Genomic DNA, 10,399 nt, shown 5'->3' with positions numbered 1-10,399 from the left:
TTCATTTTTGCAAATCATACATTATTACAATAGATAGATAGATAGATAGATAGATAGATAGATAGATAGATAGATAGATAGATAGATAGATAGATGGACAATTTATTATAAAAGCGTAGCTTACACATTTACCCAAATTATCATACGCCTGTTTAACAGAAGTTAATTTGGGTGGGTTTCTACATCCCCAATGTCACTTCTCTGTGTTTTACGGCCCTGACGAGAATGTTGCTCTCCTCGGCTGTGAACCGCTCCTGGCGCGCGCCTGGCAAATCCGCCGTTATAATAGGAATCCGCTTTAGAACAAGCGCGCCTGCTCTTAAAGGGAATGTGAGATGGTGCTCTGATTGGTTTATTTCACGTTACGCCCAAACCACACCTATGAATAATGAAGCTACTTCAGACCAACCCCTTTTAGATTTGCGCCAGGCGCAAGAGGGAGCATTTATCCCGCCGGGAAAATAGCAACAGCGCCGGGATCCGCCCACAAAGTTACTTGCGCTTTGCGCTTTGACACTTGCGTTTCAGATCGTTAAAATAGGGCCCCAAGTGTTTGGTATCTATGGATTCAGAAGACTCAAGCTAACATAAGCATGCATGTAATGTGTTTATAAAGGAAGTATGAGTGAAAAAATTTACTATAAACTAGAGAATTTCAAAAACTAGATTTTTGTCATTTATTTCTGAAAATCACACATTACACAACAATAGTGAACAGTTTTTGAACAAAAAAATATATTTGTCAAAGCCTTTGCTTGACAGACATGTGTAATTGTTAAATAAAATGTGTAAAGAACAATGAAAAATTTAACCTTATTTACAAATAGTCCTAGGCGTTTTTCTTAGGAATGCTTAGAATTTTCTAAGCAAAGCTTTCTCCTCGTCACTCTCCAGTAATTGTTCCAGAGCTTGTTCAACCGTAAATCGTTTACTGCTTGCCATCATAAAAATGCTAAAACAATAAATAATGCTATATATATATATATATATATATATATATATATATATATATTATAATTGTTCTGTCGCTCTCTCATATAAATCTCTGATAATCCGCTCCGTAAGCCTCCGTTCGCTCTCTCTCCTTCTCTCCATTCAACGCTGTTTGCGTCATATCCCTAACTATATAGTCAGTGATGTAGTGGTGCCTGAAGAAGTGGGTATACTCTTATTTTATGCCCCCAATATTTTTTTAAGCGTCCCAGCAAAGGATGAACGCTCTTTGCTATAAACAGTGACATGTAAGACTAGTCTTGCATTAGTATTGAATATGCAAGACTATAGAATAGAATATAATGAATACAATAGAACATATAGAATCAGTAGTATTCTTGCATATCAGGGCCGTACGTAGGGTTTTCTAAATACCCAGGTCCTATAAATGACATTGCTAGGGGGGTTGGGGGGCCCCCAAAGAGAAGTGGAAGAATAATTCCACAAGGACGGAGCCCACCCCCAAAGAACTGTAAATAAATATACCCACCAGTCGTGAGTCCTGCGGTTCCTGAAACGAGAAAGAAGAATACAGATAAGATGATGAATATTTATTTACGAAATTATTTATTTATATATTTATTTATATAGAACCGGGCCCAATGGACCATCATGCTAGACCACATAAACTTGAGGTCAGCTTGACCACAGGCCATGATAGACCGCATAAACACAAGGTCCGCTTGACCACAGGCCATGATAGGCCACATAAACACAAGGTCCGCTTGACCACAGGCCATGATAGGCCACATAAACACAAGGTCAGCCTGACCGCAGGTCATGATAGGCCACATAAACACAAGGGGCCCTATTTTAACGATCTGAAACGCAAGTGTCAAAGCGCAAAGCGCAATAAACTTTGTGGGTGGATCCCGCCGCTGTTGCTATTTTCCCGGCGGGATAAATGCCTCTTGCGCCTGGCGCAAATCTAAAAGGGGTTGGTCTGAAGTAGCTTCATTATTCATAGGTGTGGTTTGGGCGTAACGTGAAATAAACCAATCAGAGCACCATCTCACATTCCCTTTAAGAGCAGGCGCGCTTGTTCTAAAGCGGATTCCTATTATAACGGCGGATTTGCCAGGCACGCGCCAGGAGCGGTTCACAGCCGAGGAGAGCAACGTTCTCGTCAGGGCCGTAAAACACAGAGAAGTGACATTAGGGATGGAGAAACCCACCCAAATCCAAATTAACTTCTGTTAAACAGGCGTATGATAATTTGGGTAAATGTGTAAGCTACATGTATGCTTTTATAATAAATTGTCTATCTATCTATCTATCTATCTATCTATCTATCTATCTATCTATCTATCTATCTATCTATCTATCTATCTATCTATCTATCTATCTATCTATCTATCTATCTATCTATCTATCGTAATAATGTATGATTTGCAAAAATGAAAACTGCTGCTTAGATAAGAGAATCAAAGTGTATGCGCGTTGTGTACACGCTACATTGATTATGGCCAAGCATGCGCCCTTAAAATAGCATAATGAACAACGCGCAACGCGCCACAGACTTTAGACTTTGTTTTTTCTGGTCAGTGGCGCATTTGTTTTATAGAACAGCAAAATAGCATGAGGGAAAGTTTGCGCCGGAACACGCCTCCTCTTTGCGCTGAACCGCCCCGGGGAGCGCAAGTGTATTTCTTAGTTAACTGACGTGTGTCTGTGGAGGGAAAAGCCTGCTTTGCGCGGGTGCAAAATAGGAATGATACATGCGTCAGTGTACAAAGTCATTTGCGCCGAGTGCAAGATAGGGCCCATGGTCAGCCTGACCACAGGCCATGATAGGCCACATAAACACAAGGTCAGCTTGACCACAGGCCATGATAGACCACATAAACACAAGGTCAGCTTGACCGCAGGCCCTGATAGCCACATATAGAAAAAGGCCATGGTGGGCCACACGGCCATGAGAGACCACAGAGACGACATGAAGACAAACCTATAAGACAGAGCTGCTAAGCCACACAGAAGGTCGCGATGGACCACGGACCACGGATGGCCACATGTAGGACAGGCTTCAATATGCCACACATAACGAGCTAATCATAGACACGGCCATAGAGCCACATAAAACCACGACCTCTAGAGGTCACTAGGCCACGATGGACCTTGGAGGACGAGGCCACGGTAGGCCACACGGCCATGGGAGACCACAGAGACGAGACCGCTTAGGAGCCACACCGGCCGCTAATGCCACATGAAGACAAACCTATAAGACAGAGCTACTAAGCCACACAGAAGGTCGCGATGGACCACAGACCACGGATGGCCACAAGTAGGACAGGCTTCAATATGCCACACATAACGAGCTAATCATAGACACGGCCATAGAGCCACATAAAACCAAGACCCCTAGAGGTCACTAGGCCACGATGGACCTTAGAGGACAAGGCCACGATAGGCCACACGGCCATGGGAGACCACAGAGACGAGACCGCTTAGGAGCCACACCGTCCGCTAATGCCACATGAAAGACAATATTCACGAAACAAGGCCACTAGACCAGACAGACCAGGCCGCGATGGACCGTAAGGACAAAGCTATGATAGCCTGCACGGACCACGGCTAGACTAGTGGCCGAGGAGGATCACATAAAGACAGAAGACGAGCGGAGACACCGCGGGACAAAACACAAACACAGAGACGAGTACAGAGGGGCGTTATCAGATAGTGCAAATTGAACTGCACTCAAGTGGATAACGTAGTACCACCACCACCAGTAGTTGCAAGAGGATTTACCTGGATTATTAATGGAGAGCTTGCTGGGCTTCAATGCTAATTTTTGAATCAGTTCTTATGTAGGATTCGAAAGCTGAGGAAGACCATCTTCCCATTATTTTGATAGCTGATGTAGACACTCCTCGTTCGGCTGCTGTGGTGGCTGCCCCAATCCGGAACGAATGACCGGTATAAAGGGAGGGGGGTAAACAGCAGCTTTTGAGGGCAGAAACTAAATGAGTCCTAAACCAGGTTTTGGAGAGAGGTGCTCCGTTAGTAAGAATGAATAAAGAGGCGTGACTGGGAGTAGAGGAGAAGAAATTTAATCATGGAGAGAAAGGGACAGAAAGTGTTATTAATCTTTGAAATAGTTATTGTGACACCCGAGCCTTGAGAGTCGGTCTTAGAGTGTTTAAGAAAGAGAGTGAAGAAATCAGGTGAAAAGCGAAGGTCGGAAAAAGAAATACCACGGGCAGGATCGAAATTTTTGGTTTCTGAGGTGAATTCACCTGCACGCATGAAACCATAGAAAGCTGATAGAAAAACAGCCTCAAGCAGAATGTTTGAATAGGTAGAAAAGAGACCGTTCCGAAGAGAAGTAATAAGCCTGTGCAATAAAGGCAATGTAATTGGCAAGCGTTTGTCTGGTGTTTTAGTAGAGGATTTAGCTAAGCCTTTAAGTAATAATCGGACGGAATATGCCGAGAAGAGACTTGGAAAATTAGGATCGAAGTATTTAGCATGGAATTGAATACCAGCGAGCAACCTACGTAAAGAAGAAATTTTAAGGTTGCGATTTTCAAAATTGAAAACTAAAAAAGAGCAAACGGTCGAAATCAAAATGGGAAATAACTGAATATGCATGGAAAAACAAAACATAACGAAAGCGGACCATGCTGAAATGTAAGCTTTAAGTGTGGAGGGAGCGACACCCAGTGAGATAAAGCGTCTAGCCGAGCTGAGCAACTCTCCTAATTTAGCATTATGGCTGCTAGGGGAGGGCATGGTGTTGGATCGGTATTGGCTGAAGGGCAGAGCTGTCTGAAAGCCTGAAAACGAAAACGAGATAGCGCATCAGCAATAGTGTTATGGTGACCAGGAATGTGAGCCGCTTTAATTATGAAATTAAAGACGACAGATTGCCATACTAGGCGTCTCAGGAAAGGCATGATCTTAGGGCAAGAAGATCTGCCTTTATTAATGATAGCAACGGTCGCTTCGTTATCGCAAAACAGCAAGATGCGTTTGCGCGTCCATGCCGAACCCCAGATGACGCTGGCGACGGCGAGAGGATAAATCTCATAGAACGCAGAAGAGATTGAGCCAGAATCAGATTTAGGAAAATCTTTTGGCCATTTTTCGGCGACCCATTGGCCTTGAAAAAAGACGCCGAACCCGATGGAAGGGGCAGCCTCGGAGAATAATTGTAAATCAGCGGATGATTCGAGAGCGTCATTATAGAAAGAGGAAATCCCGTTCCAGTTATTCAGCAAGCGAGTCCAAAATTTGAGATCGGACAGACAGCCTTCGTCGAGTAAAATCGAATCACTTAAATTTGGGACAGAGTGAGCCAATGCGGCCATCATGAAAGGGCCTTACTTTTTCAGCACCACGGACAGCATTTGTCGTGTCGCTGGTGAAAGCTTTAGGGCAAAATGGAGCAGAATGTCCGTGAGAGCTACAAATAGAGCAAGCCAGAGTTTTTTGACCGCCGAAATGGCAAATGAGCAGTTCGGAGTCAGTGACAGACCAGTCTAGTTTTGAATTGTACAGCGTGATAAAAGATGCAGATTTAGCGGAGAATGACTTGTGGTATTCATAGAAGAGGGTGCCCCCGTACCTTTGGTTAAAGTCAGGCATCATAGCTAAATAAAGGTCGAGCTCTTCCCTTCTATCGGGAAATGTCTGACACAGAATGTTTTTGAAGATGCTAAAAGCGATAACGAATTCAGAAAAAGAAAGATTGCGTTGCAATCTGGGATCGGATGTCTTGAGAAAGACTGCCACGTCACCGCAGTCAACCATTTTCCTGTCTGCTGCAGGCGAAGGAAGTAGTAGAGAAGCAAAATTAATGTCCTCACCTTGAATGATATTGGTTCTGACATTAGAAGACACAGTGTCGGCGGCTGGTGAAACAAATCGCCTACCAAATGATTGAGCTGGTGATGGCGAGATTAAAAGCTGGAGTTGAGAGAGGAGCAGGAACATCCAGAAATGGATTTTGGTTCGTTGAAGGAAGGGCTTGCTGGTGAGATGAAGGCATGCTCAATGGATCGCTGGATCCGGCAAAAGAAGGACCGGCCTGAGGAATGACTGAAACGTTTATGGCGGGGCTCGGGCTGATGAGAGGATTAACGAAAGTATTTTCAAACTTCGCCATCTTTGATTCTAATCCTTTGACGGTTTGTGAGAGGCTTTGTACTGCTTGGATGAGGAGATCGTTTGGATCTGCACGATCAGCGGTGTCAACAGGAGAAGAAGCCCGGGCTTGCTGCAAGGATCTTTTTGCTGAAGGGGTTGAAGAAGATTTCGCTGTTCTCTTCCGGCCTGCTTGTTTTGGCTGAGTTGACGGAGTACTTGTAGAAGAAGATTGATCCGTTGGATTAGGAGGATTGCCCAGAGTATTCTGGGCCAAGAGAACCAGATCCTCCCTGGACAAGTCGTGGTTAAAGGGAATACCAGCTGCTTCGAGGGAGTTGGTTATGATGTCCGAAGACGAGAGCGTCCATAGAGAGTCGCGGCGCTGAATACGTGTACTGCGCCGTGCAGTAGTAGACGGTGGCTGGACGAATTCGTCGTCAGATTCAGAATAGTCACAGACAATTTGAGTTACCTGAGACATGGCGGTACGCAACTGATCGCGAGCAAATGAATGGCAGCGTCAGCATCTGCGAACTCAGACAAGTGTAAGTATCAATCTTATATACTGGGACTGTTAACACCTGATTGGATAGGGATGAGGTAATACATGGCGCGCTGATTGAGTCTTCCTGACAGAACTTAAGCTAAAGCTTCCATTTCCAGTTTCAGCTACTTTTTCTTTCCTAAATTAATCGATGTTTTTGGACTAATCGGTTCATTTAATTAATTGTTCAATTGCTCACTCATAAAGACATTCACTTGTCGCCGCCTTCTGGCTTAATGATGCAAGTTGCGCAAACACAAACAAGCGGAGTGATACAAACAGTGAAAAGTCGAAAACATTCGAGGAAAACTTATACAAATATGTTTATACAATAATAATGGCAATATATTTAATAGGGTGCTTGTGTTGTTAAATTGAGCTTATAATTCCCACTGTCTTTGATCAAACTGATTATTTCTGTCGGTCATTTAAAACTTCTATCGAAAAACAGCCGTATATTTTAGCTACTTGCATCTTATCTCGCACTGTATGATCGTTAACTGAAGTGAAGCGTCGCGTTGGGATTAGCGCTCGGCTCGCGCTTCTGTGAACAAAAATCCTGCTTGCTTTGGTCTCAAACATTTTGACATTGACGAGCGGGTGAGTGCTAAAGCAGATCAGATGAGAGGCTCAATTATCGTCGCGATGGGAGAATCATTGCAGCAACAAATTAGAGTTAATATTAGGGGTACGACCCTGACTGGGTGTTTTTTATTCACAAGATTGGATTAGCAACTAAATGATACGCATCAGAGGGGATTTAGAAGTGGGTATACGCAATGCCGACTGAAAAAGAAGTGGGTATACACCGTATACCTGCGTATACCCTGCACTACACCACTGTATATAGTACCACCCCTTGCAAGGCTACAGAGTCCTCTGATTTGCTAGAAACGTCATGGTAACCTTCCTCTGATTGGTTAAGAAAAATATTTCTCCATCGGCAATTTTTCCATTCGTTGTTGTTCGCGGAATCTGCCAAACAACATCGATTTCATTGGCCTTTTACATAGTGGTATTGCGCAACAAGGAAGTGTGTATATTTGCAAGCCGGGTAAGTTATCACTGTTTTCAGCGGAATCTGAGGAAGATGGTAAAAAAGACCGCACCTCTCTATCATTAATAGTTTTTAAGATAATTACACATTTGTAAAAGTATGCCATTTTGACCGGTACTGCCCAATCCGTCCCCAGAGGGTTAAGTATGAAAACAACCATCAGCATTTTCAGAGTACCTCATTAAATGTATATACTTGCATGGCATTTGCAGCCATTGCATCTTGGAAAAGGATGTTGATGTTTCCTTAGTGTCATACATTGAAGTTGCAATCGTTTTCTTCTCCATTGGATGAAGAAGATATGATGAACTTGCATGAGTAGTTCGACTCTGTTCTGTATGAAGGTTTTCTCTCTCTCTCCATGAGCACATGGCTGAGCACATGCAGATTGTGACCTGCCGGCCCTGGGCCGGAGAGGCCACGCAGGCAACCAAGGAGTGAGGAAGTCGGAAGAGTTGGCTGCCCATTCAGTGATGGTAAAGTTGCAGCTTTCTTCTGAGTTGGACTGAAGAAAATACAGTCTGACTCTGTTGGGAGAGTAAAGGCATAGCAGGCTATGGTCATAGCATGGCCGTCGGTGGGGGGTCCCCACAGACATCAACACACCTGTCAAGTATCCCGTTTTGGCCGAGAAAGTCCCGTATTTTACCCTTCTTTCCAGCCGTCCTCCCGTATTAGTATTTTCCCGAAAATCTCCCGTATTTTAACCTGCGTTATTAAAAAATACCCTGGGCCCGGCGGAGTAAAATAGAATAAAAAAACATTCCCAATCTGAGCTCTGTCACTAGCCTCGCGATAACTGCCACCTGCAGTAGCCTACTACAGGTACTGTAGGTGGCAGTTGTCGCGAGGTTAGTGTGTGAGGTCAGATCAGATGATGAGTGACAACGCAAAAACCCCCCAAAAAAACAGGGACGGATGATGGACGCCATGACAGAGACAGAAGGCACTCCTGCCAAAAAACCAAATCCCTCATGTAATACCGCAATCATTGGGACAGCGAATTTACTTTTCTGAAGAGGAGCAGCGTGGGGGACAGTCATGCGTTTTGTTAGTTTTGTAACTGCGACTTTAGCATCTCACACAGGGGAAGGAATGATGTATGTAAGCACAAGAAATCCGGCAAGCACAAGCACGGGCTAGAGGCACAAAAACATGCCCAGGCGATGTCAGCATTCGTGACGAGAAATGCCACCGATGCAGACCAGGTCACACGTGCAGAGGTAAAAATGGCAATGCTGTGTGCCAAAAACAACATTACTTTCTCCTTCCACGACGACTTCAACAAGTGTGTAGCTGACATGTTTCCGGACTCTGGTATTGCACGAAAATACTCAATGGGAAAAACTAAAGGCTACTCAAATCATCAAAGGTAAGTTAGCTAGCCATATAGCTACCTATCTGTACGTTTGCTAAAAAAGTATAAAATGGGTTTGAAATATGTTTAAATATTCTAACATTTGAGCAGAGGTGGGTAGAGTATCCAAAAACTGCACTCAAGTAAAAGTACAAGTACTTATAGAAATATTTACTCAAAGTAAAAGTAAAAGTAATAATCCTAAAAGTTACTTGAGTAAGAGTAAAAAAGTATCCAATGAAAAAACTACTCAAGTAGTTAGTTACTAGTTACTTTGGATCACATAGGCCTATATATATATATATACACTACCGTTCAAAAGTTTGGGGTCGATTTTAAATACTTTTAAAAGAATTCTCTTCTGCTAACCATGGCTGCGCTTATTTGATTAAAAATACAACAAAAACCAGTTATAGTATTAAATATTATTCCAGAGTAAATCAGCTGTTTTCTGTGTGAATATATAGAAAGTGTAATTTATTCCTGTGATCAAAGCTGAATTTTCAGCATCACCAGTGTCAGTGTCTTCAGTGTCAAATGATCCTTCACAAATCAGTATAATATGAGGATTTGATGCTCAAGAAACATTTATTATTATTATCAATGTTGAAACAGTTGTTGGTCTGTCAGTTGTACAGTTTTTTTTTTTTTTTTTTTTTAGGATTCTTTGATGAATAGGAAGTTCAAAAGAACAGCATTTGTTTGAAATAGAATCTTTTGTAACATTATAAATGTCTTTACTGTCCTTGATAAATAAAAGTATTGATTTCTTTCCTCCAAAAAATAAAAATAAAATTCTCACTGACCCCAAACTTTTGAACGGTAGTGTATATATAACATGATATTATTTAGATATTTTTTCATTTAAATGACTATTATCAGCATAATTAGATAAGCTATATTTGCAACAAAAACAGAAGAGACAAACATTATTTCTGTATATCTGTAAATTATATCTGTAGCCCGAAAATCATTGCCTGTCCTTTGGTTTGTATAATAGTATAGTAACTTATACAACTACATTTGGATTATTAGACAATGTCGGAATAAAGTGACTCTATGGAGTTTTGCATTCACATGTAAAGGGATGGGAACCATTGACACAGATTAGAAAGTGTTAAAACTCTTCACATGCTCGCAGTCATGTCATGCCCAACACAAACAAGAAACAACGATCAAATACACGGATCTTCTTCTGTCTGTTCTCCAAAATGTATTTAAATGTAGGCTATATTTATGAAAGCATCTTTTAACTGAGTCTAATAAGGCAGGCAAAGGCATTCGTTTTCAAGTCGAGTTCGCACGCCACTGCGCAATACACACATTGTGTGTGTACATCATAAACTTGACGATGATAGCT

This window comes from Rhinichthys klamathensis, unplaced genomic scaffold (genome assembly GCF_029890125.1).
Source record: "Rhinichthys klamathensis goyatoka isolate OS25496 unplaced genomic scaffold, OSU_Roscu_1.1 h1tg000305l_1, whole genome shotgun sequence".
NCBI lineage: Eukaryota > Metazoa > Chordata > Actinopteri > Cypriniformes > Leuciscidae > Rhinichthys > Rhinichthys klamathensis.
This window is presented reverse-complemented; position numbering follows the sequence as displayed.